The 11,033-nt window shown below is 39.2% G+C and overlaps 1 pseudogene; it reads right to left on the reverse strand.

Annotated features, from left to right (window-relative positions):
- Positions 1–6,853: 6,853 nt before the first annotated feature.
- Positions 6,854–10,707, reverse strand: LOC110295625 (annotated as a pseudogene).
- Positions 10,708–11,033: the final 326 nt, after the last annotated feature.

The following is an 11,033-nucleotide window of genomic DNA, read 5'->3' on the forward strand; positions in this document are numbered from 1 at the left end:
TGTATGTCTTGTGCATAAATGTTGTACAGGATATTTTATATATTATATGTGTCTGAAGTGTGCATTGCAATATTATGTGAGATGTAAGATCTGCATATGGATGATGGAACCAACCACCCAAGTGTCATGCCAATGGAAACACCAAATAAACCTTGAACAGTGAAAAAAAAATAGGAGAGAAAGGAGGCTGGAAAGATGGTTTAACAGTTAAGAGCACTGGCTGCTCTTCCAGAGGTCCTGAGTTCAATTCACAGCAACCACATGATGACTCACCATGTGGATCTGTAATAGGGTCTGACGCCTTCTTCTGGTGTGTCTGAAGACAGTACACTCATATACATAAAATAAATTTTTTAGAAAAATAGGAGAGAAAGAAAGGAATAGTAATACCACAACAAAAAACAACAACAAACAAAACAAACAAACAAAAGCAAGAGAAATAGTGAACATCTCTCAATAATGACTTTAAGTATATATGGCCTCAACTTACTGATAAAAACACACAGTCCAGCTAACTATTTTGAAAATAAGAATTGTCAGTTGTCTCCAAGAAACACATCTCATAAGCAAAGACTCAAACATATTGAGACTCAAAGGATGAAAAACTATAAAGTAAATCAAATCCATATACCACCTCACATAGCTTTTCTAATATTGATAGGGTGCATCCAACCAAAAGAATTAGAAGTCAAAAAAATCGCTACATATTAATAAAGAAGCTATTCATCAATAACCAATGACCATTATAAATATGAATACATTAAGCATAAAACAAATCATGTTTCCATAAAGCACGTAAAAATCAGATGGGTTCTGGTACAATAATAGCCATGTGGAATGACTCCAACATCCCACTTTTCATCTTTAAATTGGTTATTGGGGCTGGCTAGTTCTTATGTCACTTTGACAGAAACTAGAGTGATCTGAGATAAGGGGGTGTCAGTGAGAAAATATCTCCATAAGACTGGGTTGCAGGGCATCTTCTTAATTGATGTGGAAGGGTCCAGCCTACTGTGGTTGATGGTCCTAGCTTCTATGTGAAAGCAAGATCAGCTAGCCATGGCGAGCAGTTATGTGGAAGTGTAAGCAAATAAACCATTCTTCCCGGAGTGGCTTATGGTCCTGAAGTTTTGTCACAATAGAAACCCTAACTAACACATTATTCAAACTAAAATTTAACAATGAAATTTTGGAGTTAAACTACACCATGCATTAATTGGACTTCATTTCCATTTTTATTCAGTATAGTGCTTGAAATCTTAACTAGGCCAATAACTAAAGAAAGAAATAAAAAAGGATCAAATAGATAAAGGGAAAATCAAATTATACCTGTGTGCAGATGATATGGTGTCATACATAAAATATCATGTAGATTCTACCAGGAAATGACTAGAACTGATGAATATTTTCAATAGAGTAGCAGAATACAATGTCAACATATGAATCACAGTACCTTCTGATATACCAAATATGAAAAGCTGAGAAAAAATCAGGGTAACAATCCCATTCTCCATGGTTTCCACAAGAACTTTGAAAAGCTGGACAAAGTGATGTATGTCTTTAATCCCAACACTAAGGAGACAGAGAAAGGTAAGTGTCTGCAAGTTCAAGTGAAGCCTGGGATACAGAAGAAGTTCCTTGACAACTAAGTCTGTATAGTGGGAACTTTTCTCTAAAAAGCAAACAAAAATAAGTTTTTTGAACTACCTCGAAATAATCTTAATCAAGGAAAAAAATCTACATTGAACATTAAAACATGGTCAAAGAAGCTGAAGATATTAGAAAATGAACAATCTTCTAATTTACATGTATTAGCAGAATTAATACTATGGAAATGATTATATTACTGAAAGTAATCTAAAGATTTTTGTTCATGTATAGACTCTAAATTTACATTCTCTTTCTCTCTCTCTTTCTTTCTTTCTTTCTTTCTTTCTTTCTTTCTTTCTTTCTTTCTTTCTTTCTCTCTGTTTGTGTGTGTGTATATGTATATAGAGAACATGAAAATTTTAAAAAGTACCCTAAGAGTGAAGAAAGAGATCCTACTAGAGAAATGACAAATAAGAGACTAAATGAATTTACGTGGTACAGAAGGTTAAACTGGACTGTTTGTAGAGAGGACAGAGAACATCAAGACAAGGAAGTACAGAAGCTAGAAAATGGGTGAATAAGAAAGTTAAGAGACTTTGAATTTTAGGTACTTTGTATTTTAAAAGATACTGGATATTTTAAAGGGATTGAACTTTTAATATGCAAAGACTGTGGGACTTTTGAAGTTATTTAGTTCTTGGGGATCAATAAGAACCAAGGGTTGAGACTTACTAGTGATGTGTTTGTGTGTCAAGTTGACAAGAGGTCAATTGTACTGGCTAGTTTTATGTCAACTTGACACAGTTGGAGTTATCACAGAGAAAGGAGCTTCAGTTGGGGAAATGCCTCCATGAGATCCAGCTGTAAGGCATTTTCTCAATTAGTGATCAAGGGGGGAATGTCCCCTTGTGGATCGTGCCATCTCTGGGCTGGTAGTCTTGGTTCTATAAGAGAGTAGGATGAGCAAGCCAGGGGAAGCAAGCCAGTAAATAACATCCCTCCATAGCCTCTGCATCAGCTCCTGCTTTCTGACCTGCTTGAGTTCCAGTCCTGACATCCTTTGGTGATTAACAGCAATGTGGAAGTGTAAGCCGAATAAACCCTTTCCTCCCCAGGTGCTTCTTGGTCATGATGTTTGTGCAGGAATAGAAACCCTGACTAAGACACGAGCTAACATAAAAGGAGGAAATCTCACAGGGGACACACCCTTAGAGAAAGAACTACAGACAACTAAGGAATGATGAGAGCAGGAGAAGTAGTCTTTCCCAGGGATGAGCCCATAACTCATTATCCAATATCAAGTTGTTAGCCTTGAAATCAAATACATCAACCAACACTAAATGAACTGAGCATTTACACAGATATCTATTTATATGTATGTGTGTCTGTAACAATAATAATAATAATAGGAACCATGAATATTAGAGGGAGTTGGAATGATGGACATGGGAGAAGCAGAAGAGAGAAAGGAGAGGAGGAGAAATGAGGGAATCATATTTGAATTTCAAAAGATAATAAACAAAATAATAATCATATATGAATTCATGATACAAGTGGTTAAAAGTATACCTGGTCCTGTAAGCAAAGGAAATCCATCAACCTAGTCCTCTGCTAAAACTGTTCATTTTGTCTCTAAGAGTGACACGGTTTATGAAAGCTAACAGCTATTCTGAAATAGAGAAAGGACATTTAAAGCACACAGGATGGGATGCATTTGTGCTTAAAAGGTGTGTCTTACAAAAGGGATGAGGAATTCAGAGCTGCCACCCAAGATATGCAGACATGGCAGATGGATCAACCTGTGCTAAGGGTGCTTGAAAAGAACAGGTGTGTTAAGAGTCATCATTTCTAGGAAGAACTGTGCAAGCTAGAAAGAGCTGATGAGAAAGCTGACTCTCTTGTAACCAGGTGAAAAGCAATTCTTCTCACCAGTACCTGAGACTTGGTGCTATGCTGGAGACACACAAAGCATCCTTCTAAAGCATCCCTTTCCTCCTATTTGCTTTGTATCCCTCCATCCTCCTTCTAGTGACCCTCCTGCAATTGGCTGACCATTCCAAGTCTCAGGGCACTTCATTTCTTCACAATTGATCCTCTTTTGTCCAAATCATATAGAAACTGCTTCTTTCCCTGGTTTTCACTCTGTTGTGAATGTCCCTATGGGTATTTATAAAATTAGCACTTGAATGATTTCTGATTGTGTGTGTGTGTGTGTGTGTGTGTGTGTGTAAGTTAAAATGTAATCCTTGGTGTGGGCCAAACTCCAATCTAGCTGTGGTTCTTATACTGAGATGGACATGAAAAGCTATGTGCCAGCCTAGGAGGGAGACTTCAGAAAAACTGAAACATGGCAGCAACCTGATCCTGGGGTTTTAGCCCACAGAACTGCAAGAATGGAAATTTCTGTTGCTTAAACATCCAGGCTGTGGTATTTTATTCATCATCTGTAACAAACTAATTAATGCTCTCAAGTTAAATACATATGTGTAATATAATTGAGTCATATCTTTTCTTATCTACACGTCAGTTTCCTCAATGCCATGAATTCCCCTGAAAGAGATGGTATAGCTTACTTATGTCAGCATAAAATTTTAACTATATAGAGAGAACACATAAATTTGATCTCACGGACAGCTTATGGAGGTGGTATTATGGTTCTACGTTTCCACAAAGCAATTTCCTTCTCTAGCTAAGCGCATTTGAAAGGGTGCTGACCACAGCATTTATACAATTGCCTTCAGCCCAACAACCTTAATGAGAAACTGATGTCTGTGTTTTCATCTCCCCACTGCGTGGTGTCTGCCTCTTTCAGAGTACTGCTGCAATCATTTGCTCGTGTTCACTACTAACAACATGCTCTCAACAATCACATTGCTGAGCGGTCCATTATATTTGGTTTCTCATACTATTCCTATTATTTTTGAAATGTGACGTTTTTAATTCTTTGAGAATCTCGTACAAGCATACAATGTATTTTAATTATACTCACACCCCCACCGCTTCCCCTTACTCCTCCCCCCAGGATCTAGCTTTTCCCAACAACTTCATGTCTTTTTAATTTTTTTATACCCCACTGATTCCAATTTGTGTGTAGAGCCATACGCTGGAACATAATCCACCTGCCACAATGAAAACCCACTCTGCCTCCTCAGAAGCCATCAACCGCTAATACCTCCACAGCCATCTGTGGGGACTTGTGACATCATGTCTGGTCCATACTGGAATGTTGATTGGCATGATCCTGTGCATGTCTTCTGTATGAAACCATAGTAGCTGTGTGTTCTGAAGACCAATAGTCCTGTCATGTGCAGAAGAAGGGATGCAATTCCATGGCCTCTGTAGCCTCTATGTCATCTGAAAGAACATTGCATGCTCTTAACCACTGAGCATCTCCACAGTCTTCCTTTCATGTATAGATATTTTGACCTTTAGGAAATTTATTTTAAATTCTTTTAAAACATCATCCAACAAAGGACAGTGATATTTACAGCTGGGAAAAGTGCACATAACTCATTCATCCGAAGTTCATTCTGTCCCCTGGACAACTTTCCTGCAGATTTAAAAAATGGAAATTTTCTTATTTATATTTCAAATGTTTCCCCCTTTCCAGGTCTCCCCTCTGGAATTCCCCCCCCCAACCTCCCTCTCCCTGCCTCTATGAGGCTGCTCCCCTACCCACTGACCTACCCACTCCTGACTTCCACCCTGGCATTCCCCTACCCTGGGGCATCTAACACCCTCAGGCCCAAGGGCCTCTCCCCCCAACTAATGTCCAACAAGGCCATGCTCTGCCACATATGTGGCTGGAGACATGGGTCCTTCCTTGTGTACTCTTTGGATGGTGGTCCAGTTCCCAGGAGATCTGGGAGGGTCTGGCCAGTTGACACTGATGCTCCCCACATAGGGTAGCAAACCCCCTCAGCTCCTTCAGTCCCTTCTCCAACTCCTCCATCTGAGACCTCATGCCCAGTCCAATGGTTGGCTGAGAGCATCCACCTCTGTATTTGTCAGGCTCTGGCAGAGCCTCTCAGGAGACAGCCATATTAGGCTCCTGTCAGCAAGCACTTGTTGGTATCCACAATAGCATCTGTGTTTGGTGACTGTATATGGGATAGATCCCCAGATGGGGCAGTCTCTGGATGGCCTTTCCTTCAGTCTTGCTCCATACTTTGTCTCCATATTTCCTTCTGGGAGTATTTTGTCCACCCTTCTAAGAAGCACTGAAGCATCCATACTTTGGTCATTCTTCTCCCTGGGCTTCATATGATCAAGGAATTGAACTTTAGGTATTCTGAACTTTTGGGCTAATATCCACTTATCAATAAGTACATAATGTGTATTTATTTTGTGACTGGGTTACCTCACTCAGGATGGTATTTTCAAGTTCAGTCCATTTGCCTGTGAATTTCATGAAGTCATAATTTTCAATAGCTGAGAAGTAATCTATTGTGTAATGTACCATTCCTGGTGGGATTGCAAGCTGGTACAACCACTCTGGAAACCAGTCTTGTGGTTCCTCAGAAAATTGGACATAGTACTAACAGAAGATTCAGCAATAGCACTTCTGGGCATATACCCAGAAGATGCTCCAACATGTAATAAGGACACATGCTCCACTATGTTCATAGCAGCCTTATTTATAAAAGGCAGAAGCTGGAAAGAACCCAGATGCCCCTCAACAGAGGAATGGATACAGAAAATGTGGTACATTTACACAGTGGAATACTACTCAGACATTTCTTAAAACTTACCAAACTAAAACAGAAGGCTGAATGGTACATAAGAAAGAGTATTTCAGTTAATTGTTAATTGGCTTTTTTTAAAGGAAATACTTCTGTCTTTTCTGGAACAGCAACTACACAAGAGCTTACACAGAACAATGTAAGAATTAAGATATTTCTTCTTGAGAGTATTAAGATGAATCACACATTTATAAGATGGGATAGGTGAGTGATGGAATTCATAGGAAAACATGGCTACTGAAATATAACAAACAATAAATTTAGACAATTAAAAAACTGTAAAATCAAGAGGCAGCATTTCAGCCACAAAATAATCAATGAAAAGTATATTGTAGAGGATGATAAAAGAAAGTTGGTGTAAAAAGAGAGCAAAAAAAAGAAAAAGGGCCAGTGGGATAGCAGATGACTCCATGGAAATATAGAAGCATGGTTCTGGGAAGAATAACATGTACTGACCCTGGAACTGCCCCAAATAACTTTGATTCTCTCATATTGACACCTAGTCCATGAGGGAAGCAATATTAGCAGTAGTTAGGAACAGACCACACTGTGACCATGTCCTTGTCAAATGAAAATTACAGTCTTCATGCAAAGCTAATATGCTGTGAAGATGAATTTTTAAACATTTGAAATAAACAAACTCTTTTGCAACTTTTCCTTCAGAAAGCCACCCTCACCTTTGGGACTGAATGCCCAAGTGACTCTACATCTTCAGGTGCTGGTCATACCAGGTCAAAGGCTCCTTTGTGAAGGATTTCCTGACTTGATCAATGATTTGAATTTGATCCAATGTTTTGCTACAAGGAGATAAATTCCAAGAACAGAAAAAATCTGCTCATCAACTAATGCTGCTACTGTGATCATGTCAGAAACATTGGTACAGTATCTCCAGGCATTAGCATTTCCCTGTTTGGTTTGGCACACATCATAAAATCTGCAAACCTATGTTATCTGTCCACTCTCGTGATTTCCTCTTTAAAATGTAGTACGATCAGACCATTTAGCCTTTAGTGCAAGAAGGTAAGTGAAGGACTCAACTCTAAAATATAGTAACCTCTGTCTACACACTAACCCATAAATATACAGTTTGTGTTAGAAATCTAAACACCAGGTCTGAATAGCGTGCCATTATCATAAACAATCCGTGCATGCCCCCCACACTGTTGCTGGCATTGATGCTGGATAGAGAGTGAGCTCTTCCAAAAGCGGATCACAAAATCACGTGGCTGCTTCAGGTGTTTCTCAGGAAGGTACCTCCTCTGCCATGCCATCTCCAGGGACTTGTCCGGATCCTGAAATTCCAGTTTAGGGAAACCAGGCTGCAGCCAAGCTAGGAGCAGAGGCACTGAAGCCTGAACTCTCCTTTCACATTCTTAATTAGCATCTGTTGCTATCCTGCAGGTGGGAAAGATACAGACCTCCATGCATAAAGGGTCAAATTAGAACTTTTATTAGCAGACAACAGAGAGCAGGCCTCTGCCCTAAAGAATTCTCTACCCTAAAGCTAAGGTGTTTTTTTTTTAAAGATGAAAACCACAGTGCCGTCTTTGTCAAGTGTAGGTCAAGGGAACCTTGTAGCATTTGTGTTAGCAGAAAGATTTTGGTTATATATGAGCCATGGGCCACTGAGGTCATGAAAAGTTCAGAATGGACTGCTAAGGTGGACATGACTCTTTAGGACTTTGATGGAAAAAACACCTGTGCAAACACAAAATGGAGTCAGGGAACAATCTGGACAAGTTAAGATTATTTCATTTATTTCTGTGTATTATATATCATGCATTGTTTTCAGTGGAGTCTATGTATATTTGTATGTGGTTATGTATGTCACTTTATTGCTAACATTGCCATTTTCCCACTTTCCATTAAAAGTTACAAGACCACAGGGTATAGTGGCACATACCTTTCTTCCTAGCTCTCAGGAGGCAGAGGCAGATGGCTTTCTGTGAGTTCTAGGCTACATGAAACCTAGTCTGTATAGTGAATATATAACTGGTTATATATCTTGACAGCCAGAACTATGTAGCGAGTACCTTATCTCAAAATAGAAAATAGAAAATAAAACAAAATACCACTTACAAACTTTAATTCTAGAATAAAGGTAGCTCTGGGGTCTTTGAATGTGACATTTGTTTTCCTTATAAACCAACAGTCACTCCAAAGTGTACTTTCAGTTGTCCGTTGTCCTTGTGCTGATTATATCTGTTTGTTTTTCATCTCTCTGAAAGTACTTAAGCTTTAAGTACCCCAACTTCCTTGTGTAAAGTAGGATTGTGAGCCTCCATTATCCTGTGTAAAGTAGGATTGTGAGCCTTCTATCATGTGGAAAAGTGAGGAGCAATTCATATGAGCGCTGTGATTCCAAAGCTCTATTGATGTTTTCATATGTTCATTGAGAGAGAGAGAGAGAGAGAGAGAGAGAGAGAGATTTCAAGGGGTTTCTGGTTAAACCATTTTGGTACTTCATTTCCTTAAATGCTTTTAACACCTGGGAATAACATCATATTAAGCCATCTTATAAATAAAGATAATTTAAGAGCCTACCAAGTATGTATTATTACTAGGCTTAACCAAGAGATTCAAAAAAGATTTGCCACTAATTAGAACTAGATGTCAGAGGAATATAAATCATCTCTGAGGCCAAACTTCACTCTTTTCTTCTATGTTACGCTGACACAAACTGGTTCATATAATTGGGAATGAATTCTTAATCTCCAATGAATTGTACAAAGATTGCTTTTAGTCAATGAACCAGATGTTTTGAAATTGTTATTTAAATTCATACAGAGCCTTGACAGAAGAGAATATTGCATGAACACAGAGCATGTAAAGAAGTTCACAGCCTTACAGATGCAAGCTAGAAGGACCCGGACACATGAGACTCCATCACAAAACTGCTACAAATTAGATGCCTGAAAATAATAAGCATTGGGAAGGATGTAAGTGGATTGAATTAAAATTTTTACTCAGTGTGGAAGTAAGCACACACTGTTTATGAAAGATCACTTATTAGACAGGTATGGTGGATTGAACTCTGACTTTCAGAAAGGCTTTCTAGGGTAGTTCACACAGAGAATTCCACACTGTACCAAACATGTCCTGATTATGCTCAAGGAGCACTAACATTACCCTCATCCTTCTCTGTGTCACATAGAGTGACTATAGAGTAATTAAAATTGAAATGCTTTTCTCCAGTGTTTTATGATCTTTTCTATGTAGCATTAAGGTGATACCATTGTAGAAATGGGTCCTTTGAACCAAACAGTTGCTGTGTTTGCCAAATCAGCTATGTCTGCTGGAAAGGGACCATCACCAGTGTGCCTGTTACTATTGATATGCTCCCAGGAAAAGAGTACATAGGGATAGACTTTGGACCCCACCTGAGCTTCTAGCAGTTCTCACAAGATCCTTCCAAGTCATTTTTATGCAGTGCAGTTCTGCCCTATCACATGGACTCTGGGTCTAGCTAGAGAAGTGTTAAAGTTAGCTGTGAGGGTGGAGGACTCTATCTATGCAGCGAAGGGGAAGCAATCATCCAAGCCAGGGTGAGACATTCTCATGAACTTTGAAAGAGTTTTACTCTGGTTTGGGAACTTATGCAGAGACAGGAGACATTGTCTTCCCGGAAAAAGAATTAGTTATCACAATAAGCACTAAGGAACATTTGAAATCATGATTAACAGCAGCAGTTTTACCAAAGCACTATCTACTGTGGGTTTCATCTGACCATCCAAAGCAGTGTTTTTAACTATTTCCCCTTTGACTAGTACTCATTATGTGTGGAGCATTAATAAAATGAAAGAGGCTCTTGGGAATTGACTGTAGAAAGTTTGCCAAGATGTAAACCCCTCTGGTCTCTCTCCCTCAATAAAGAAGATCTTGGTAACAAGGAGTTAATTCTAAGTGGCTTGAGGAGAAAAGTGTTTAAGGACTGGGACATTAATTATACCAATCACTCCCTCCCTCTCTTCCTCCCTCTCTCCCTCCCTTTCTCCCTGCCTTCCTTCTTTCCTTCCTTGCTTCTTTTCTATTCTTTCTTCCCCCATCTACTTTTCTTCCTCCTTCCCCTCTTTCTTCCTTTTTCCCTTCGTTCTCTCTTTGTCCCCTCATTTCTTCTTTCCTCCCTTCTCCCTTTCTGAACAGAGAGCAGACTCAAACTTTAGAACAAGAAAATAACTAGAAAACGACACTTTAAACAGGTTTATGCACACGGCATTAATAATAACTTCATTCACCAAAACTGAAGCCTCAGCATAACAGCAACTGGGAGCAGGTTGGCACCCCTCCTTGACTATTTACCATCGCTGGAATGATGTCTCGGGCTTTGCCTTCTGTTGACTATGACTTTATTCTTCTGCTCCATGACTCTGGTCATCTAGGTTGTCCGGGTTACTCTGATGTAACCATATGTCAGTTAGTACGTTTTTTCCCAAACAGTGATCAGTCACATTCTGACTGTCAGGCTCTATGATTAAAACCAAGTAGACTACTTTCAGAAGACTCTCCCAGAAACCCTGACACTGTACTTTGTACAGCTGTAGTTCTGCAGGAATAGAAACTTAAATCAAAGATGAAAGGGAGGGATTTAAAGTAGGGTGTGGTAGCAAACACCTTTCATCTCTGGCAGATTTCAATGAGCTCAAGGCCAGTCAAGGCTTCAGAGTAAGACCCTGAGCTTTTTGGTTTTGTTTTGTTTTTTAA

The sequence above is a fragment of the Mus caroli genome, chromosome 6 (assembly GCF_900094665.2).
Source record: "Mus caroli chromosome 6, CAROLI_EIJ_v1.1, whole genome shotgun sequence".
Classification (NCBI taxonomy): Eukaryota; Metazoa; Chordata; class Mammalia; order Rodentia; family Muridae; genus Mus; species Mus caroli.